At 44.1% G+C, this 22,660-nt stretch overlaps 1 non-coding gene across 1 annotated transcript; it reads left to right on the plus strand.

Moving 5' to 3' along the window:
* Positions 1 to 8,241: 8,241 nt before the first annotated feature.
* On the plus strand, positions 8,242 to 8,323 carry Trnal-uag (transfer RNA leucine (anticodon UAG)). Its single transcript has one exon. It is a non-coding gene; the product is annotated as a tRNA-Leu (tRNA).
* Positions 8,324 to 22,660: the final 14,337 nt, after the last annotated feature.

Raw genomic sequence — 22,660 nt, forward strand, 5'->3', positions numbered from 1 at the left:
TGTATTTACCGTAATAGTGTTGAAAAATCATAATATACATAGCAGTTCATAATATCCAGCATCACAAATTTCAAAACTCCGCCATCTCTCTCCCCACATCCACCACTGCTGGCGGCTCACCTCCAACTGCGCAACGCTACGCGCTGTCCACGTCCAGCTGCCCAACACTACAATGGCAGACAACAATGCAAACTAGCCACAGACTGCACACAGCACAGCCAGTGATTTTCATACAGAGCGCTACGTAACGTTGCCAATAAGAAAACATAAACAGCCTACTTACAGTGCGTTCAAAAAACGATAGTCACAACGAAACCTGTACTTTTTAGTACCGTCCAACGACTTCTTAGGAACTACCACTATGTTGGCAGACCACGGGCTTTCACTGTTCTCTATAATACCGTCCCTTAGGTGTTGATTAATAAATTCTTCCACTAGTGGGTGTAGGTGTTTCGCTATCCTGCATGGTTTTCTATAGACCGGCGGACTATCGCCAGTCGGTATACGGTGCTCTGTAATAGGAGTTGCTGGTAATGGACCTTCTGAATCAAACAAATCTAAATACTCTAATAACAAAGCTTCCATAGCTTTCCGATCACCATTCTCCAAATGAGTAGTACAGATGTCTTGACGGTTTGCTTAACGTTATAATCACCTTGGGATTCACCTATATCCTCACCGTCGAGTATTTCCAAACTTACTACCACTAAACCCTTTGGGAGATCCACTTCATCTGCCCCAAAATTATCTACACTGACCGGAATATTCAGTTCCCCATTTATATCTGTTACTCGCGCAACGCTCCTCCTAATAAAACAATGCATTTCATCCAATGCTTCATTGCTCTGCAGTGGCTCCACCACACATAGTCTCTGCTGTGGTACATCGGTACCTACTGACAACCAAACTAACTTCCCTGTACCCGAAGGCACTTTCACATGCGTAATCATCTTTAATGCCCTTGTACGCGGTTCGATTGGTGACATCTTAGCAACGGATGCACCTCGTGACGTAGAAACATTTACAGCTGTTGTACCCACTGAAAACAAGTTTCCACTAAGTTCAAGTGTACACTGTGAAAGATTAATTTTGGCCTGGTGTTTATCGAGGAAGTCCAGTCCGAGAATCACAGAATACCCTTGTCCCACAAATGGCAACACTTCTATTTGCTCTCCGAACTCTACAGTTCCAATCTTAAAAACGAGCTGTGTTGTACCCAATGATTGCAACTCATTATTCCCTACTCCACGTAACCTATACCTAGGAGTACCTAGTTTTCTCCTACCCACGAGGTCTAGACTAGCAACAGATACATGTGCCCCTGTATCGATCAAAAACTTACATCTGTTATTCCTTACAACACCCATCAAGCAACAATACGTCTCTATACTAGTTTTTACCGTACTTCTGCTTACCGGGAATGTCTTCCGACGGACGAAACACTCCCGTTCCCGTTTAACGCTTTTGCTGTTTATTCCCGTTACCATTCTGCTTACTACCACACTCATTTGCCTTGTGACCGTAGCGTTTACAAGCATAGCACTGCGGCTGCCTGCATTGAGCATTCACGTGACCTTTCCTCCCACAACGGTAACAATTCCTTTCCGACGCAAAGATGCGTTTAGCATTGCGAATCCTAGTTGCAATATCTATCTCCTGCAGATGCGTTGCAATACGCAGTGCTGCAGCTAAATCCCCAGGATTCTCCATCCTAACCCTACGAGAAAATTCTGGAGGAATTCCCCTGAGGAATACATCGAGGGCTCTGTTTTCTGCCTCTCGTAGTAATACACGATCCACATCAGGATTACCCGATAATTCATAGGTCTGAGAATTAATTTTCCGTATCCTATCTGAAAAAGACTCCACTGTCTCATTGACCTTCTGTGTCAAATTAGCTAACTTCTCCCTAAAAAATCTTGCACTATTCTGCTTACGATATCTTTGTCGTAACCCATCTGCCAATTCTTCAAATGTGCTCGCCTTACTAAGCATCTCATGCTACATCACGAACCTCTTGGCTTCTCCTGCAAGTCGCAAATTTGCCATACGTAACGTAGTTACGTCCGACCAATTGCTCATTGTAGCTGTTGCCAAAACATCGTTAATGAACACTGTGACATCCTCTGTTGTTTTACCCGAGAAAGGCGGGATCAGGTTAGCTACTGAAGGATACGTTGCAAGGTTGGACATTGCTACTGACTTGCACTCACTTGAACCCGTTTGCGACTCTTGCGCCGAACGCAAGGTCTACATTTGCGTCATTAATTCTACATGACGTAACTTACGCTGCGCATTCTCTTCTAACAATTTTGAGACTTGCTCCGTCAGAGCAGCTATACTCGCTTCAGTACTAACCGACCTTGTATCCGGCATGACTGTGCAAATTACCAACAACTTACTCTATACTGACTTTACTCCTCAGAACAATAACTACACTAGCTACTCAACTCCTTTGTCACAGTTGAGCACTACACACAAGAAGACAAACAAGACTCACAATGCACAACTAAACAAAATTAATCTTTCTGCCTTGTTATTGCCCAGCGACACTCTCTACAATTGTGCACTGCGTGACCAAACCGTTTACAAATTGAAAATTCTACTAGTACAAACTTCGTGCATGGCTCCCCATGCCCCGTTAAATTACACACAGTACATCTGACTGGTACCAAGTACGTTTCGCAACCATTTCCCTTAAACTCAGATAAATCTGCTGTTTCCGCACGTCTCACAAAGTGCACTCCCAAAAAAAGAACGTGCGTCATAGTTATTAACAAAAATCGCCTCGTGCACTTACCACTACACCAAATCTGTAGGCGGAGGGCGCGAGGACTTATGACACCAAATATGTAGGCGCCCCGGTGGTCCCAGTTGCCTACGGTGGACTGGATGACCGAGCGGTGACCTCTCCAGTTGTCAGGATGCTAGGAAATGACTGTGGACGCATCAGAAACGCCAAAGAAATATTATTGATTCATAACATCTTTATTCCTGCCGAGTTGAATGTGGCTTGGTGATATCAACAATCTTCCCCGAGTCCTCGCTGACTCGTAGCAATGACACCAGATCCGGGCTGTACAGTCTTGCTAGCGCAGCGCCGCGTGCTGTGACGTAGTGGAGGAATGCCCTTACTTCGGCCGTGCCGTGGCTGGCGGCGATCGGCTGGCCGGTTGGTTCGGACAGCAAGCCGCTGTGCGTGGAGGCTCCGGGTTGCAGTCCTGGCGCTGTCGGCAAGAGAGGTGTTCTCAAAGTGCGGAGTGTACTCTATCCCACCCCGTCTTCTTCCCTGCTCCTCCTGGTGGCTCGTCTGCGGTGGACGGGTGGAACGGGCTGCAGTCCCCCAGCGTCGTCGGCTCACCCGGTTGTAATGGCGGATGCACAGGGGCTAGGCCCCGCACGATCTAGCCGACGGCTCACTGATGTGGTCAGCATTGGCGGCGAGCGAGTCTGCTACGATGTCTGCTAATCCTGGGTTGATGATTGACAGCTGCAGCAGAGAGGACCAGAGCTGGTACTGCCCCCCCCCCCTCCCCCCGTCTGCTGCTGGATGGGCTGCCCTTACTGCAACATCTCCTTAATAAAGATTAACACGTCGATCACCGAGCTGAGCGCTACACAGAGACCCAGTACACATCTCACTGCAAGTCTAACTGCGAGTGCCTTGTTGCTATCAAAGCTGGCGTATTTAAAAGATGCACGAGCTATGTCCTGACGTCGTGCTCGTTTGTAGTGAACGCATTCGTTCCACTTATACTGTTGATTCATCTCGTCGTACTCGCCCCTTAGGTGTTCTTGCGACAGAGTTACGTGTTGTTACGGCAGACTTACGCCAAGCTGTGAAATGAAATACAGCTGACGCTATACCTCTGTCTTGCAATCTACGAAAGTCTCCGTCTAACACAAACCCGCGTGCTAAGCAATTCTCTCTCGCCTGTTGTGTGTAACCAGGCCATTGCCCCTGTGTGACAACACATTCCGATATATGTGCAATCCTCTTACCTCTTGGCTAACTTACTGCCTCTGCCTCTCAGCATAGGCAGCGAAACTTTGACAATATTCCTCTTTACTATTCCGCAACACTACAGGTCTAACGCACGGCTTTCCGGATTGGGAAGAAGCGCCTGGTCCCCGGCACGAATCCGCCCGGCGGATTTATGTCGAGGTCCGGTGAGACGGCCAGCCTGTGGATGGTTTTTAGGCGGTCTTCCATCTGCCTCGGCGAATGCGGGCTGGTTCCCTTTATTCCGCCTCAGCTACACTATGTCGGCGATTGCTGTGCAAACAAGTTCTCCACGTACGCATACACCACCATTACTCTACCACGCAAACATAGGGGCTGCACTCGTTTGGTGTGAGACGTTCCCATTCCCTGGGGGGGGGTGGGGGTGATGCAGATTTTGCACACTTTTGGAGAGTGCCTGAACATCTTCCGGGGCCCCCTTCGGATGCGGATCAGTGTAGTCCAGATACACTATATCATCCGAAGTATCCGGACATGCGGCTGAAAATGACTTACAAGTTCGTGGCGCCCTCCATCAGTAATGCTGGAATTCAACATGGTGTTGGTCCACCCTTAGCCTTGATGACAGCTTCCACTCTCGCAGGCATACGTTCAATCAGGTGCTGGAAGGATTCCTGGGGAATGGCAGCACATTCTTCACAGAGTGCCGCACTGAGGAGAGGTATCGATGTCGGTCATTGAGACCTGACACGAATTCGGTGTTCCAAAACATCCTAAAGGTGTTCTGTAGGATTCAGATCAGGGTTTTGTGCTGGCCAGTCCATGGCAGGGATGTTATTCTAGCGTAACCATCCGCCACAGGCCGTGCATCATGAAAGATCGTGTTGAAAGATGCAATCGTCATCCCTGAATTGCTCTTAAACAGAAAGGAGCTGAAAACATCAGTGCCAAACAAAACAGCGTGCGGCGCAAGCCCCCTCCATGAATAACACGACTACACCGTAACATCACCGCCTCCGAATTTTACTGTTGGCGCTACACACGCTGGCAGATGACGTTCACCGGGTATTCACCATACCCGTATCATGTCATCTGATCGCCACATTGTGTACCGTGATTCGTCACTCCACACAGCGTTTTGCCACTGTTCAATCGTCCAATGTTCACACTCCTTACACCAAGCGAGGCGTCGTTTTGCATTTACCGGCGTGCTGTGTGGCTTAAGAGCAGCCGCTCGACTATGAAATCCAAGTTTTCTCACCTCCCGCCTAATTCCTGTGTGATGGTCTGGACATCTGTCTGTCTGTTACACATAACGACCCTCTTCTACTGTCGGCGGTCTCTGTCAGTCAAAAGACGAGGTCGGCCTGTACGCTTTTGTGCTGTACGTGACCCTTCACGTTTTCACTTCACGATCACATCGGAATCAGTTGACCTAGGGATGTTTAGCAGCGTGGAAATCTCGCGTACAGACGTTTGACACAAGTGAAAGCCGATCATCTGACCACATTCTAAGTTCGTGAGTCCCGCGGAGAGCCCCATTCTGCTCTCTCACGATGTCTACTGACTACTGAGGTCGCTGATATGGAGTACCTGGCAGTAGGTGGCAGCCCAATGCACCTAATATGAAAACGTATGTTTTTGGGGGTGTCTGGGCACTTTTTATCGCATAGTGTCGTCCGAGACTGGTCAAATCCTGCAGTTTTCATCAGGATGTAGTGCGCTTTCAGGCGCTCTGGAGGACAGCCGTCGCTGTGATGATTCCTCATTCGTCTCTGCTTGAGAACTTTTCTTAACCTATCACGTATCAGCAACGGCACCAGGTGCATTCAGTCGTCTCGCGGTGGGCACTTGTTTCGGCTCATCGGTGTAGTTTTGCATATGTTTCAGACTGAGAGAGAGAGAGAGAGAGAGAGAGGGAGGGAGGGAGGGAGGGATAGAGCGAAGGAGGGAAGAGGGGAGAGGGAGCGAAGGAGGGAAGGGGGGTAGAAGGTGTCGGCTGACCTCAGTTTTGCATAGTGCGTTCAACAAACTTCTTTGTCTGTGACTGATGTCTTCTTGAGGTTGTCAAGGAATTTCCTCCCTTGCCTTCATCATCCCTGGGTTATTCCCGTAACCTGAGTAAATATAAATAATGGGTCGTGCTGCAAGTCAGTGCCCGTTTTAAGCAAATAAACGATGGTCATTCATAAGGTGCAGACGGGTGGGGAAGTTTGCTATCCTCTCTCTCGGACTCTGCGCGGCCTCGCTTATCGCCGGAACGACCGTGAGGAAGGCTGCAGGCTGGCACAGTGCGTGGCGTGACCCTCCGCAGTAACAACAGTTGGGGGCCGGCCCGAGCCAGCCTGAGCAGAACGCCGTCAATACGCCACCCTGCGGTACACCACCTCAAAGCGTTTTCCAAAGGCTTCTCTGTCGCCTTCTGCCCTTGTCGAGTCCACGTTTGTATCCGGGGCTTCTACAAACGGTACCCAAAGTAGTGGCTTGAGAGGACCTACTTGGTTTTTACCCAGGGCACGTGATGTTAGGAGTGTGCAAGAAAACTGATTAACGAAGTTAATCAGTGCGGATATTGCATCAGAATCTCTTACATCGACTTTTTGGAGTCCCGTAAATCAATCGGTAAAAGGGAACCCTTTTAGGATCACTCTCTTGTCTGTTTCTCTATCTGCCTGTTTTTCTGTCTGTCCGACGACACTTTTTCTCAGGTATAGGTAAACGTATTCAGTTGGAATTTATGTCAAATATTAAGGCCTGCGGTTCCGTAGGCGTGTGAGAAACTACGGTTCCTAGGTCAATCTGTCACACATTTTGACGCCCGCAAACTCAACCAGCAAGACCTGTAAGGTACTACCTGTTGCCCTAGGCTAGAAGCAAAGTTTAACACTACAAGTAAAGGGGGAAAAATCAAAAAATCGGAAGTTGTTAATCTGTAATTATCACACGAGAAAGATATTTCTTTTTTCATTTGTTATCGGACAACAACTTGAAAATATAACAGTCAGCAGTTCTGCATTCGGACTGACTAGGTCAGATGGTAGAAGTTATACATCAGGCAAGGAATGACCTCATTGTTCAAATTAGGCGCTTTGGAATTTGTCCATGATGAGCAAGGAAGTTATTCCTTGCCTGATATTTGACTTCTACCACTGCGACCCAATCTGCCTGAGGCCAGAAACTACTGGTTCCTATAATAATGATAGCCTGCCTCCTGCGTGACTTTACGAATGGTTCAAATGGCTCTGAGCACTATGGGACTTAACATCTGAGGTCATCAGTCCCCTAGAACTTAGAACTACTTAAACCTAACTAACCTAAGGACATCACACACATCCATGCCCGAGGCAGGATTCTAACCTGCGACCGTAGAGCGTGACTTTATGCCACATTTATATTTTTGAAATTAAAATATTTTCGAAAATCTTTGAATCTCTGTCAGTATCAATGTCGCCAAAAGGCAAAAATGGTCGAGAGTTTCGATTCACGGAATGGATAATCTGCCTACAAACATAATTAGAATTTGTGCGGCACCCTCAGCCCACGAGTCCTGCTCTCGCGGGGCCAACTTTTTTTTCTCATAGTCCGACTCGCTTGATGCACACAGCCACCAATTGCAGGCCACGCTGTCACATTGTTGCTGGTGTGGTCTTCACTCCGAAGACTAGTTTCATGCAGCTATGCAAGCTAGTCTATCCTGAGTAAGCCTCTTCACCTCTGTATAATTACTACAAGCTACGTCCCCTTGAACCTACTTATTGTAGTCAAGCCCTGGTGTTCTGCTGCAATTTTTACCCTCCATGTATCTCTCCACTACCAGACTGTCGATTTTATTAAGGATCAGGTTATGTCCTATCTTCTGACCCTTTCTTTCGGTTAAGTTGTGACAAATTTATGTTTTCCTGATTAGACGTACTATCTCCGCATCATTTATTTCATCTAACTGTCTTCAACATGTTTTCTGTAGCAGTAAATTTCAAAATCTTCTGTTCTCTTCTTGTCTGAACTGTTTATTGTTCACGTTTGACTTCCGCACAGCTCCTTCAGAAAAGGCTTCCTATCGCTTAGATTTATGTTAGATGTTAACAAATTTCTCTCTTTCAAAAATGCTTTTCTTTTTACAGTCAGCCTGAAAATATCCTCTCTACTTCAGCCGTCATCAGTTATTTTGCATCGCAAATACCAAAACTTTTAGTGTCTCATCTCCGATTCTAATTCCCTCGGAATTGATTAGGGCAAATTCCATTACCATAGTATTACTTTTTTACATTCGTTACAAGGGTAACGTGGCCGAGCGGTCTAAGGAGCTGGTTTTAGGCACCAGTCTCTTCGGAGGCGTGGGTTCGAATCCCACCGTTGCCAATCTGAGACCCAGAAAATATTAGATACAGGCTCCCAGGTAGATACTATTTTCCTTGACTTCCGGAAGGCGTTCGATACAGTTCCGCACTGTCGCCTGATAAACAAAGTAAGAGCCTACGGAATATCAGACTAGCTGTGTGGCTGGATTGAAGAGTTTTTAGCAAACAGAACACAACATGTTGTTATCAACGGAGAGACGTCTACAGACGTTAAAGTAACCTCTGGCGTGCTACAGGGGAGTGTTATGGGACCATTGCTTTTCACAATATATATAAATGACCTAGTAGATAGTGTCGGAAGTTCCATGCGGCTTTTCGCGGATGATGCTGTAGTATACAGAGAAGTTGCAGCATTAGAAAATTGTAGCGAAATGCAGGAAGATGTGCAGCGGATAGGCACTTGGTGCAGGGAGTGGCAACTGATTCAACATAGGCAAATGTAATGTATTGCGAATACATAGAAAGAAGGATCCTTTATTGTATGATTATATGATAGTGGAACAAACACTGGTAGCAGTTACTTCTGTAAAATATCTGGGAGTATGCGTGCGGAACGATTTGCAGTGGAATGATCATATAAAAGTAATTGTTGGTAAGGCGGGTACCAGGTTGAGATTCATTGGGAGAGTCCTTAGAAAATGTAGTCCATCAACAAAGGAGGTGGCTTACAAAACACTCGTTCGACCTATACTTGAGTATTGCTCATCAGTGTGGAATCCGTACCAGATCGGGTTGACGGATGAGATAGAGAAGATCCAAAGAAGAGCGGCGCGTTTCGTCACAGGGTTATTTGGTAACCGTGATAGCGTTACGGAGATGTTTAACAAACTCAAGTGGCAGACTCATCAAGAGAGGCGCTCTGCATCGCGGCGTAGCTTGCTCGCCAGGTTTCGAGAGGGTGTGTTTCTGGATGAGGTATCGAATATATTGCTTCCCCCTACTTATACCTCCCGAACAGATCACGAATGTAAAATTAGAGAGATTAGAGCGCGCACGGAGGCTTTCAGACAGTCGTTCTTCCCGCGAACCATACGCGACTGGAACAGGAAAGGAAGGTAATGTCAGTGGCACGTAAAGTGCCCTCCGCCACACACCGTTGGGTGGCTTGCGGAGTATAAATGTAGATGTAGAACAACTTTTCAGGACACTAACTGTCCGTTCAAATATTTTTCCAAGTTTGTATTAAAATTCACCGGCAAACTTCGGGATCTTTATCTCATCTTAAGACACAAAGGAATTGCACATGGCCGGTCGTGGTGGCCCAGCGGTTCTAGGCGCTTCAGTCTGGAACCGCGCGACCGCTACAGTCGCAGGTTCGAATCCTGCCTCGGGCATGGATGTGTGTGATGTCCTTAAGTTAGTTAAGTTTAAGTAATTCTAAGTTCTAAGGGACTGATGACCTCATATGTTAAGTCCCATAGTGCTCAGAGCCATTTGAACCATTTTTGAATTGCACATGGGCTGCGAGTGGGCATTGTTTGAAATCCAAGTCAAAAGCAAAAAAATTGTGCTGAACTGGGATTCGAACCTCGGTCTTCTGTTTACTAGACAGGTGCTCTGACCACTAAGGCATCTGGACTCAGTGGTCACCGTAACTGCACTGACTATCGTAGCACGCCTCCTGTCGGAACCAAATTCTCAACACACTATTAATATAGTGCCCCTTGCCCATTAGCCTCATTACTCCCGGCATATTCCCTATGGGTGTGGTGTCTGTTCTTTCGGACACATAAAAAAGACCAAACACCAAATATATATTTGTTTCTTCTCCATGAACATTAATTCCCCTTCCAAATTTATTTCGGTTTCCTTTAATGCTTTCTCAGTGTAGGAGAGGGTGTTGTACCTTGGAACGCACTTCAGACTTTCGCCTCGGGCCAACCAGACTTGTAACAGATGTTTAATACGTTTTCTCATCCCATTTTCAATTTATAGCATTAACTTTGCGTGCTACAGTATTTTCTTTTTAAAAAAGTGTTGCAATCGAGAAAATCTTGTCCATATCGTATTTAATAGTCCAAGCCTAACATTATAAATGTACTACAAACCAATAATCAGTAAGAAAATCAAGAAGAAATTCTACCAAAATTAGTTAAAAGTTAAAGACACGTTGACACGGACGCTATTGGTAACCAACATAAATTTTCATTTCAAGACAGAGAAATTTTGTTAAGATAGTAAAGGAAATTTGTGGTAAGTTCTATGGGACCAAACTGCTGAGGCCATCGGTTCCTAGGCTTACACAGTACTTAATACTAACTTACACTGAGGACAGCACACAGGGAGGACTCGAACCTCCGGTGGAGGGAGCCGCGAGAACCGTGGCAAGGCGCCTCAAACCGATCGGCTAACCCGCGCGGCCTTTAAGATAGTAAAGAAAATATGTTCATTGGCAAAAATTTCTGCAAGTGTTTCGTGGCATCAGACCTTCGTCGCGTCAAGCTGCAAGACTGTGCATCAACGAAGAAATACGGCTCAACCTTTCACAGATACTGTAACCATTTTGAAAACAGAATGTTACCATGAAACTTTGTAACTGGAGAATTAACACGTTCCACTCACGTTAATGTGAACACTGCCAGTTTACGATGTCAACGTTCAATAATTACTCACAGACGCCAGGTGCCAACGCTAGCAGTGGATGGTATATAAAGGATGTCGGGGAGACACAGCAGACAGTGCTGTAGTAGTCGTAATGCGGGAATGGAGCAATTTATCTGATGTCCAAGATGGCATGATAATGGACTTTCGGGCCAAGGATGGAAGCGTTTCTGAAACGGCTTTGTAAACTGTTCGCATTCCGCCGTGGTTAAAATAAACCGTGAATGGCAAAATAGCTCTTTCCAAAACCGGCGCCGAGGCAGCTGAGCTGTGTTTCACCGCGGTCCATAGACGTCAGTGGTAAACGTCGCGCGCGGAGATGTGTACGGGTAAACGGACGTGCAACTGTTGAGCAGCTGACCTCCCAGGTGAACTAAGGGGCTACCAACAGTGTCTCCTCGACGACCTTACAGCGAACGTCGCTGCTTATGGTCCTGTGCAGTAGGCGCATTGCTCAGGCTCCCAGGCTGGCTACTCTTCATCGGCAACCAAACCTACAAGTTACCACCCAATACCGGACGTCCACTGGGTGGCCACAGGTGGCCTTTTCGGGTTAATCACGTTTTATGCTACATCGCCCAGATGGTCTTTGGAGTGTATGACTCCGCAACAATCGTCTAAAAGGTCCAGACCGGAGAAGCGAGTGTTATGGTCTGGGGAATGGTTTTTTGGTATTCCCTTGATGATCTCGTCATTCTGGATGGCACAAATGATCAACATTAGCATGCATCTGTCCTTAGGGAACGTGTCTACCCGTACAGGCAGTTTTCTCCAAGGCACGGTGGCATTTACCAGCAGGACAATGTAACACGTAACACATCTGGAAGTGGTACAAGTGCGCGGTTCGAAGAGCACCAAACCTCCAAGATTTACCGCTGCCCATCGAACTCACCGCATTTCAACCCAATTAAGAATCAATAGGACCACCTCGATCGGCCTGTTCGCGTCATGGCTCCTCAACCACGAAACCTAGAGCAGCTGGCCACAGCACTGGCGTCTGAATGGCTCCACAACCCTGTCGGTACCTTCCAAAACCTAATTTACTAGCCGGCCGGTGTGGCCGAGCGGTTCTAGGCGCTTCAGTCTGGAACCGCGCGACCGCTACGGTCGCAGGTTCGAATCCTGCCTCGGGAATGGATGTGTGTGATGTCCTTAGGTTAGTTAGGTTTAAGCAGTTCTAAGTTCTAGGGGACTAATGACCTCAGATGTTAAGTCCCATAGTGCTCAGAGCCATTTGAACCAACCTAATTTACTCTCTTCCTGCCTGTCCGCGCTGAGAAAGATGGTTATTCAAGATTGTGGCAAGTGATCACAGTACTGTGACTGGACCTTGTAATATGCTTTAAATAATTTTAATGTATTGTACAGCACTTCAATATATAGAACTCATAACTTTTACCAATGCTGCACAAAATACGTCATGTCTCACAAAAAAAGTTAGAAAATTTCCAAAACTGGTTTATGGTGGCTTCTAGTGCACGTTCAATCGTGATTCTGAAATCAGTCAGTTGATTGAAACACCGACCAGGTGCAATATCGTCCGTGTTCAACACTCTCCATACATATTAAGTAACACAAAACAACCCTCTGTGACTCCCTTCTCAACTACTACCTCCCTTTCATGTACTTTGACATTTCCGGTTTCTGTTCAATTTGAAGAAAACCTGGCGCTCCCTGTATGTCAACGTGACACGATCAGAATTTCAACTAGTATACAGGGTGCAGCGCTTAAATCCGGGCAAATGAAACTGTTTTTAAAAGCAAATTTATTAAAACAAAATGCAAATGAAAACGAAAATCCTTTTGCATATAAGTAGTGGTATCTTTAAAGAATAACATTACTCGATCTAGCCCCCTGCAGCCGCAATACCCGTCTCCAACCTTGCTCTGAAGCGATCACATAAATTCTTTAAAGCAGTGCTGTCCATATTCGCGAATGTTGCTTCAATAGCGGTGGGTAGAGATGCGACATTAGGGTGCCTCGTCTTATTTGGCAACACTTCCGACTACACTCCAAACATAGTAGTCGAGGGGGTTCAAATCTGGGCTATTCGGGGGCCGGAATTCTTTTGACCAGAACATGCCAAGGTTATCCGAGAGCCATTTTTGCACTAAAAGGCTCGTATGAGGCCCTCCTGTGCCATCCGACGCATTATTTGCTCGCTAACATTCAATACTGACGCCAGTTTCCTCACCGGTTGCCCCGGGTCGCCCGAAATCAGTGCCTGTTCCTTTACGGTGACTGCCGCAGTTCGTGGCACGCGTTTCCTCCAATGAGGTTTCCTCGCCGGTTTAGCGGGACCTTCCCCAGACTTCTCCGAAGCATTATGCTCGGCCACAGTGTCGTAAACAGTTGATCTCGGGTACCCGAGTAATCGCACTATTTCAGTGGACGTACGTCCAGCGCGAAGACTTCCCATAATCGCGGCTCTTCTGTTGTTACTTGTAAGTAACATCTCGGCAATTTTGAGGATTTGACTGTTTACTAGATGCCTACGGCTTTTAAGAACGCTAGTTGCGACCTCCCGCGGAACTAAGATACGGCGGGAAATCCAAAATGAAATTTGTCCGGATTTAAGCACCCCAGCCTGTAGCCAGTCAACTTCATGAAAAGCTTTTTTTCTGAATCCATAAATACTTTAAATGTAGGCTGCCTTTCTTCACCCTATCTTTTGTGATAAGTCGCGAACCTCCATGGAGTCAGCGTCTGCCACACGTAGATAACTCGGTCTGTGTATTTATCACACACTTCTGAAACAAACTGAAATACATGTTCTTCACTGAATCCAAAACTCGCTTTCCTGGTAAACGTGAGACGACTATATTCAACCATGAAACTTCCTGGCAGATTAAAACTGTGTGCCCGACCGAGACTCGAACTCGGGACCTTTGCCTTTCGCGGGCAAGTGCTCTACCAACTGAGCTACCGAAGCACGACTCACGCCCGGTACTCACAGCTTTACTTCTGCCAGTACCTCGTCTCCTACCTTCCAAACTTTACAGAAGCTCTCCTGCGAACCATGCAGAACTAGCACTCCTGAAAGAAAGGATACTGCGGAGACATGGCTTAGCCACAGCCTGGGGGATGTTTCCAGAATGAGATTTTCACTCTGCAGCGGAGTGTGCGCTGATATGAAACTTCCTGGCAGATTAAAACTGTGTGCCCGACCGAGACTCGAACTCGGGACCTTTGCCTTTCGCGGGCAAGTGCTCTACCAACTAAGCTACCGAAGCACGACTCACGCCCGGTACTCACAGCTTTACTTGCCCGCAAAAGGCAAAGGTCCCGAGTTCGAGTCTCGGTCGGGCACACAGTTTTAATCTGCCAGGAAGTTTCATATCAGCGCACACTCCGCTGCAGAGTGAAAATATCATTCTGGATATTCAACCATGTTTGCTGGAAAAAAATGGAGGGGGAGCTGAAGACCCTGTACCTCAGCTGAATGATGCCTGTCCACAACTGAAGGTCTAAATTCAGCAATAAATGTCGGCATTATACTTCTGAATCGTCACACCGATCACGTAAATGACATGAAAATAGAAGTACTCGTATATATCTCTGGTACAGGGTGACAATTATTGAACTAAACCAAAAAAACATAAATTAGTTACAAACTACGGCGTGCACACACTTTATTCAACATGTAAACGGCACTACAGATCTTCGGATTTAGGTTATTACATTTTCGATACGCCTTCCATCATTGGCGATGATATGGTGCAGACGAATAGCGAAATTCTGCGTGACTCGATGAAGTGTCGAAACATCGATGCTGACGATTACCTCCTAAATGGCTGTTTTCAGCTCAGCAATGGTTTTCGGGTTATTGCTGTATACCTTGTCTCTAATATAACCTCTCAAAAACGAGTCAGCTGTGTTCAGATCCGGAGAATATGGCGGTCAATCGAGGCCCATCCCAGGGGTCTCCGGGTACCCCAGAGCCAGAATGCGGTCTCCAAAGTGCTCCTCCAGGGCGTCAAACACTCTCCTGCCTCGTAGGGGTCGAGCTACGTCTTGCATGAACCACATGTTGTCGAGATCAGGGTCACTTTGGATAATGAGGATGAAATCGTCTTCCAAAACCTTGAAATACCGTTCGGTAGTCACCGTGCCATCAAGGACTATCGCACCTTCTGTGACTGGACCACACAGTCACCCGTTGAGGATGAAGAGAATTCTCTGTCGCGATATGCGAATTCTCAGTCACCCAAATGGACCAATTTTGCTTACTGACGAACCTATCCAAATGAAAGTGGGCTTCGTCGCTAAGCAAAACTAAGCGTGGGCAGAGTAATTCCCATCATGCTCCGCGGCCAACAGTGCAGTTTGAACTTCTTAACGCTAACTGTTCAGACGTTATCATGATTTTGTTTCACATAGTTCAATAATGGACACCCTGTATGTACCGAAATACGATAAGAAAGCGTTCAAGTGAATTTCAAGTGACAATAAGTGAAAAAGGCATAGGAAAGGAGACTATCGGGTGAAAAAGATGTGACTGTAACCACGCAAATGGAAACCGTTTCTCCATTCGCAAATGTCCACACTTTGTACAGTTTTGCTGTTCAAACGGCGCATCGTCATGCCGTTGCAGTAATACCTAGCGCCGTAGTGTCTCCCCCACTGCCAGCAAGAAATGTCTCGCCTTCTTCAGAAACATCACCACAGAGTAAGCCTTCTTCAACAGCTAAATCTACCAAAACGTGTAATCTAACTAATAGACGTACCTGCTATGTACATGCTGAAAGCAAGGATACGAATATTGGTAAACTGACCCCCATGAGTCGTGGGATATTAGTTCAGCCGGCCGGAGTGGCCGTGCGGTTCCAGGCGCTACAGTCTGGAGCCGAGCGACCGCTACGGTCGCAGGTTCGTTTCCTGCCTCGGGCATGGATGTGTGTGATGTCCTTAGGTTAGTTAGGTTTAATTAGTTCTAAGTTCTAGGTGACTGATGACCTCAGAAGTTAAGTCGCATAGTGCTCAGAGCCATTTGATAATAGTTCAAGTAGACATCCCAGAGTTTTAATGCCACGTGGCATAAATTTCATCGGTAGGTAAGAATAGAATTAGAATTTAAGTGAATAGCACCGTTACGGCAAACAAACTTTCTTCAGCTTCTGTGCTTGAAGGGCTTAAGTTAGAAGCTTACAGTCCTGCATACGTGGTAAGGAAATAGGTTGTAATTACAGAAGTGAATGTATCAGAAGAGTACGAAATAGCTACCACCACCTAGCCGCCTATTGACATATGAGAGATTAGATGCTTGCCAGTGCGCCTAATTCGAAACAACGGAACATCTTCTTTAATAAAAAAAAATGAATCATTCCCTCTACACATTTACTTCTGCGGATTAAGATGTGAGGTTAACCTTTATTTTCCAAATGTTAAACAATGCCACAATTGTCTAAGTTATGATCGTCTCGGCAAGTATCTCCCAGAGCCAAAAATGTGGAAGGTTTGCAGGAGCTCATACCACACAACAATGTCAGCCAAATCAAAAAGTTTACTTAATGTGTGGAAGTCGCCATATGGCTACAGAAAGGTAATGCCCATTCTATGGATTCATGAGCCAAAACATTTTGACCACTAACAACCTCAAGACCATCAGCCACCTGATGGCGTCGCAGGCACAGGATAAAGAAGGGAAAAAGGCCAGCACATTACACGATGACATGACAGAATTGGTTACAAAACTGTTTATATCTCAATAAATAGTGACTTTGCAAACCTACTTACAAACGTATTTTTTTGTAGAAAGGAGTTTATTATTGCTTTTTCTTTCTTGTTAAAGCTGAAGAAGTATTGTTGAGTTACTTTAAATTAATATCTTTAATTCTGTGTTAAAATTCTTATTTTGATGGTTGAATGGTGTACTCGCACTGAAAGCAAAATTTAAAAAATCGTGGGGATAGCATTGCCCTTCGAATATTATAACTTCAGTCTGATTTATTTACAAGTTATAGACAACCTTACGCTGAATATATTTTTTCCATGCTACCTTTAACTTTCAAATGGTGTATTTCGTGCATAACTGACAGAAAGCTTCTGTAATTCTACAAATGCTGCAAATTCAGATGCTGTTAAATTTGATATTTCCAGCGTTATAGAAGGGACTCTACTCGGTCTTGTCTTTTATACTATTTCTTCCTTTGTTGCCTTCACAATTTCATCTCTCTAAGATTCCTATGAGTCTTCTCTTGTATTAATTTCTTTTGTTTCTGTCAATCATTACCTGAAGTTCCATTTGAAACTCTTACCAATTTACGGATCTTTCAATTTATCCAGATCCCATCTACGTAACTGCTTAGCTCTCTCCGATCTCTTCAGTTTTATTCTATAGTTAAATTATGCCCAAAGTCCACATCTGCCCCATTGTATATAACCTGACTGAAAACTTCCAGTCTCTCCAAGTCTCTCGCACATACACACACGCACACCTATAGCAATACTTACTTTCAGTGTAGTGGTTTCTATTGCCTTCGCATGCTGTTGATTACTGCTGATTATTTCAGTTTCAGGAGCAATTTCCCTTATTAAGGGAAAGAGGATGCCCAAGTTGTGTGTACCCCTCTGCCCTATTTTGGCACGGCCATTGCAACATTAGGGTGACTCATTGCACAGGAACCTTTTGGCCGCCACAGCATATCATTTTTTTTCGCAATCTGAATGGTACGTGATATAAAAACCAAGGCCGACAATCTTTGAGTCAGTACTCCAGAACGCTATCCTTTATTATTATTATTATTATTATTAATTATTATTATTATAAAGGACCGCTCTCTCCCACTGAAGCTTTACAATTCACCTCAAATTGCCTTCTCGGCTTTGTTTCTCAGCAATTATTTTTCGTTTTTTACGATCAACTGAAAGTAAAACAAGAAATTCTTCGATGTTCAGAGTGATACTTAGGAACAAGTGCTTCTGTTAAGGGCTAACAGTTTAATTTGCTCTCATGGCTTAAAGTAACCAACAAAAAATTCTGCGTCTTGTGATCGTATTGCGGCTTGGTTGTCAGACTGCAATATTCTAGAATTAACATCTGAAGGACGTCAAGATACCACGGATCTTCAGTAACTATTGTCTAATAATCAAGCGACACCATTATTTTTGCTAATCCAATCTGAGTAACCTTTATCTTTGTGTCTTTGGACCTTGTCACACTGTCTAGTTCATGATACTTTTCTATTTCTCTGCTTGATCTTCTCATCTAAATTTATCTTCTAGGGTACGTACTTACTGAAAATTTTGAGATAATGGAGAACAGATAATTTAATTTTCTCCTGTGGTCATTGTATTGCTCACTGCTTCATAAGAGCTTACTCTTTCCCGAGATTGCGGAATTTGGCTGCAGATATTTTTCAGTATTATCGTCCTCTCCTGTCTCATTAATCTCGTTTATGTCTTTTTATTATGGGGGTTTTTGCCAGTTACCTCCACACGTTTTTGCTTGTCAAGCATTATTTATGTTTAAATCTATATAACACTGTCTATAACGTGTAACATCACTCCAGACCACTCTCCCTACACATGTTTACCTCTTCCACTTTCCATGCAACTTGCCATAATAACTGACAATTCCTTATATTTCGTTAATTAATCGAATTAAAAGGTAAATAAATTTTCAGGGAAAACATAATAGTTTACTGATGAAAATGTGATTATGCGAAGTATAAAGCTGATCGCTAGAGGCATATTCATCACTGAATACATACCGAGTGTGATGGCCCAGTGGTTATTGCACTCGACTCGCATTCGGGAGGACGACGGTTCAAATCTCCGTCCGGCCATCCATATTTAAGATTTTTTTCGTAATTTCTCTAAATCGATCCAGAAAACGCCGGGATGATCCCGTTGAAATGGAAAGGGTCGATTTTCTTTCCCATCCTATCGTAATCCGAGCTTTTGCTCCGCTCTAATGACCACGCTGTAGACGGGACAGCCGCGCGTTGTAGCCGAGCGGTCTAGGGCGCCTTGTTATGGTTCGCGTGGCCCCTCGGGCATGAGTGTCTATTTGTTGTCTTTAGCGTAAGTTAGTTTAAGTTAGATTAAGTAGTGTGTAAACTTAGGGACCGATGACCTCAGCAGTTTGGTCCCTTAAGACCTTACCACACAGAGCGAGGTGGCGCAGTGGTTAGCACACTGGACTCGCATTCGGGAGGACGACGGCTCAATCCCGTCTCCGGCCATCCTGATTTAGGTTTTCCGTGATTTCCCTAAATCCTTTCAGGCAAATGCCGGGATGGTTCCTTTGAAAGGGCACGGCCGATTTCCTTCCCCGTCCTTCCCTAATCCGAGCTTGCGCTCCGTCTCTAATGACCTCGTTGTCGACGGGACGTTAAACACTAATCTCCTCCTCCTCCACCTTACCACAAATTTCCAGTACACGGGACACTTAATCGTCCTTCCTTCTTCATTGAATATAGCGGAAAAAATCTGTAAGAAACAGTTACAGATTTTGAAGGAGTTACTGATTTCTGATACAACTTGCCTGATCCGCGACTTACTTAGAGCCGTTAACAGCGTGAGATGGCGAATATAGGAGTCACACTTGATAACTAGAGTCAATCACATTTAATGATCACCTTCAGATCCAAAAATAAAATAACACATTAACAAACACTAGTTCTGTTGGTAACATACGTTGAAAGTATCTAAAATTTGGACTTCTTTAAATTGTACCCAAAAAAGTAGATTACATAGATGGGCAATATTTAAAGTTCTGAAAACTGAAGTACATGATTAACCCTCGCAATACGAACGAGGGGTGGGGGGGTAGGGAACACCTTATGCCCAACTTTTGAAATTAGTATCGTAATCTATTCTGGCACTCTATATTTTAAAATTTTGAAAACGTATTTATTGTTTTTAATGATTTCTTAAACTAGATTTCGTACCTGTTTTAAATTTTGCAATAAAATTTAACTCAAAAATTTAAGCTTCACTTGTGAATGTGTCTTTTTGCAACAAATCCCATATTAATATTTTCAGGTTGAGAACCCTTCTTATACAAGTAGATAACTGCAAAAGGTGTGTTGTGAATGAAAATCAGCGACAGTTAACGGAATTTGTATCTTTTTTTAGTTTTTGTGGTGGTCATAAAGTAGCCCTTCACTCGGAGTAAACATTTACTGAAAAAGCGTTGGTGCTGCTAAGATTGTGCTAAAAGATATTTTCACGTTATGTTCCCGACTGATACAGCAGTGCGTATTTAGAAACTATGCTGTTAATAAAAGTTAAACAAATTTAACGAAATTACCTTTCAGGTATTTTTGGTGATGCGTACAAATGTCATCCTCCCCTCCCACCACCACCACCACCACCCACCACCCCTGCGCTTTGGTATTTCTATGGTTAATCATTAGTTGCAAAACATCAAACATTTTTGAAGAAAGTAGTCACAAGCTGTAAATGGAATATCACTTTAGTACAGACCTGGACTATCCATCGTAGTGTATTGGTGGGAAAATGACTAAGCACCCCATGTGGCACAGATTAGTATCTTATCTCACGGTCCTTTTAGTTTCAATTGCGTGAATGGTTTATGTCTTAAAAGATATACGCCTTATACAGGTTCATTAATTCTGAAAGAAAGAAATGGATGCTAACATTACATGATAGTGTGAAACACGTAAGGTAGTGCATGCTTTTGCTTTAACATTTTTTGTTTGGCTATGAATGATGACACCATGGGTCAAACTAGATAAATACAGCAATTTTAGTAACATCTCTTTTATCATATGACCTTCGCACAGGAGCGGATCGCGCAGTCTGACAGTATAGCCTGTGAGGCATAAAAAGGTTTTCGATCTATGTCAAAGTACACCTAAAATTAATGTTCACTCATGTTCAGTATAGATATTAGTGTCAATGCCATTTTTTTTTTTTTTTTTTTTTTTTTTTGCTTGTGGAAAGTCGTTATACGCTTTCACTATCTATTCAGTTGGAAATCGATTAACAAGAAATGTGTAATGACATTACTATTTAAAGACTGAAAATATTATTGACTCAGTAGTTGGTATTTGTTGTGACTCATTATATTTCCTATATATTACAATTTAAACACAATGACACTCAGTTAAATTTACTACCGATAGACTTGACAAATACGTATAACATGTCCTTCACGAGAAATAATGTTACGTCATACATGTATTGACGTATGTAAGTTTTGGGGAAATATAGGCACAGGTATATCTGGAGATTACAAGTGAAATTGCGAAATAGTCCATGAAATAAAAAATTTATAAAACCATCCTTGCAACTAGAGGCTGTTTTATTTATTGTTATCACTCTACTGCACCTGTGAAAATATTCCGTGGCATCTAGGACTTTATTAAACCCAGGTTGCACCATTCAGAGTGGTGCATCCTGGATGATGAGCAATGAAGGAAGGAAGGAGAGAGTGGCGGCGGAAAAGCACTGTCACTCTACGGTATTGACATATAACGAAGGTATTCGCTAAAATATATAACGCAATTAATTTAAAAGTAAGAAGCATTTTAGATTATCACCTAACACTGATAGAAGAGGCGTTTATAGCAGAAAATAAACATGAGCTGTCCTGTTCTGAAAACTGCGTACTCTCAGAATTTTAGGTCATTGTTTTAATTTAAATATGTATTTTAATAAGAATGGTAAGGTTCATACCGTTATTAGCTCTGTGATATATTTCATGGAAGTAGGCACAGATATATTTTGGGGGTGGTGGAGGGGGGAATGGGGGAAGGGGGAATTAATATTCATCGAAGCACCCCGCCCAAGAGCATTTTTCTAAAAGCATTTACATTTTTATGTTATCATTTTCGAAATTTCTCATCTAACTTTCGAGAGTGAGGTAGCATGAAAACTACGACTCTCGAAAATGGAAAGTTATTCTTAAAAATTACGAGCTACGTTGAACACGCAATACTTTTTAGTAGTTTGCCTGAGCGCTAGCCACGTGGTTGGGCTGGGCCTGGCCAGCTGCAGAAAGCATTTCAGCCAGCCATTCTCAGCCTGACTGACCTGCTGTCAATGACAAATCCGACACTACACGTAGAACATACTAACTTCTCATGAACGGGTTTCACTGTCCTGTAGAATTGAATTCGTAGAATTCATATTCTTCATTTACTGTAGAAAAAAGTGACGAGACGTAGTGTTATCAATACGAACCTACACAAAACGACAAAGTGCAGAAATTCATATGAAGCCTAATGTTCTGACGACATAATGCCAAATCAGCGTGACGTGCGAGTTGAACAACATTCCAAAGAAGAATTTCTCTGACAGTTTTGCGTGGCTGTATGAACGTTTTTGTGCGTTGTACTCAATTGGAGGGAGACTATGAAGAACACCTTTTCTCTGTTTTCCATTAACCTTGACTCGAAACATTTAGGTGTGAATGGTACATCCATGGAAAGAAGTATTACAGCCTAAGTGAAAAATGTCGCCTTCATTAAATAGTTTGCAAGTATCAGGGACAGTGAGGAATAATTCACTGCTCGAACGAACACAATACATGGTCCCCCACTTATGCGGACCGCCCGAGATAGTTTTTGTCGGAAAAGATGTTTAGCTACCATGAGGACATTAACCAACGTGATCGTCTTTCTTGTAACTTGGTTCGCTGCGAAGATCAGAATAGCACTACATGTTTCTGAATAAAACATTTTATTTTTATTCACTGATCCAGTTCTTCTCTTGAAGAATTGTTCGTAAACATATCACACTGCAACATTCAGGTTAACAAGACGT

This window comes from Schistocerca cancellata, chromosome 2 (assembly GCF_023864275.1).
Source record: "Schistocerca cancellata isolate TAMUIC-IGC-003103 chromosome 2, iqSchCanc2.1, whole genome shotgun sequence".
Classification (NCBI taxonomy): domain Eukaryota; kingdom Metazoa; phylum Arthropoda; class Insecta; order Orthoptera; family Acrididae; genus Schistocerca; species Schistocerca cancellata.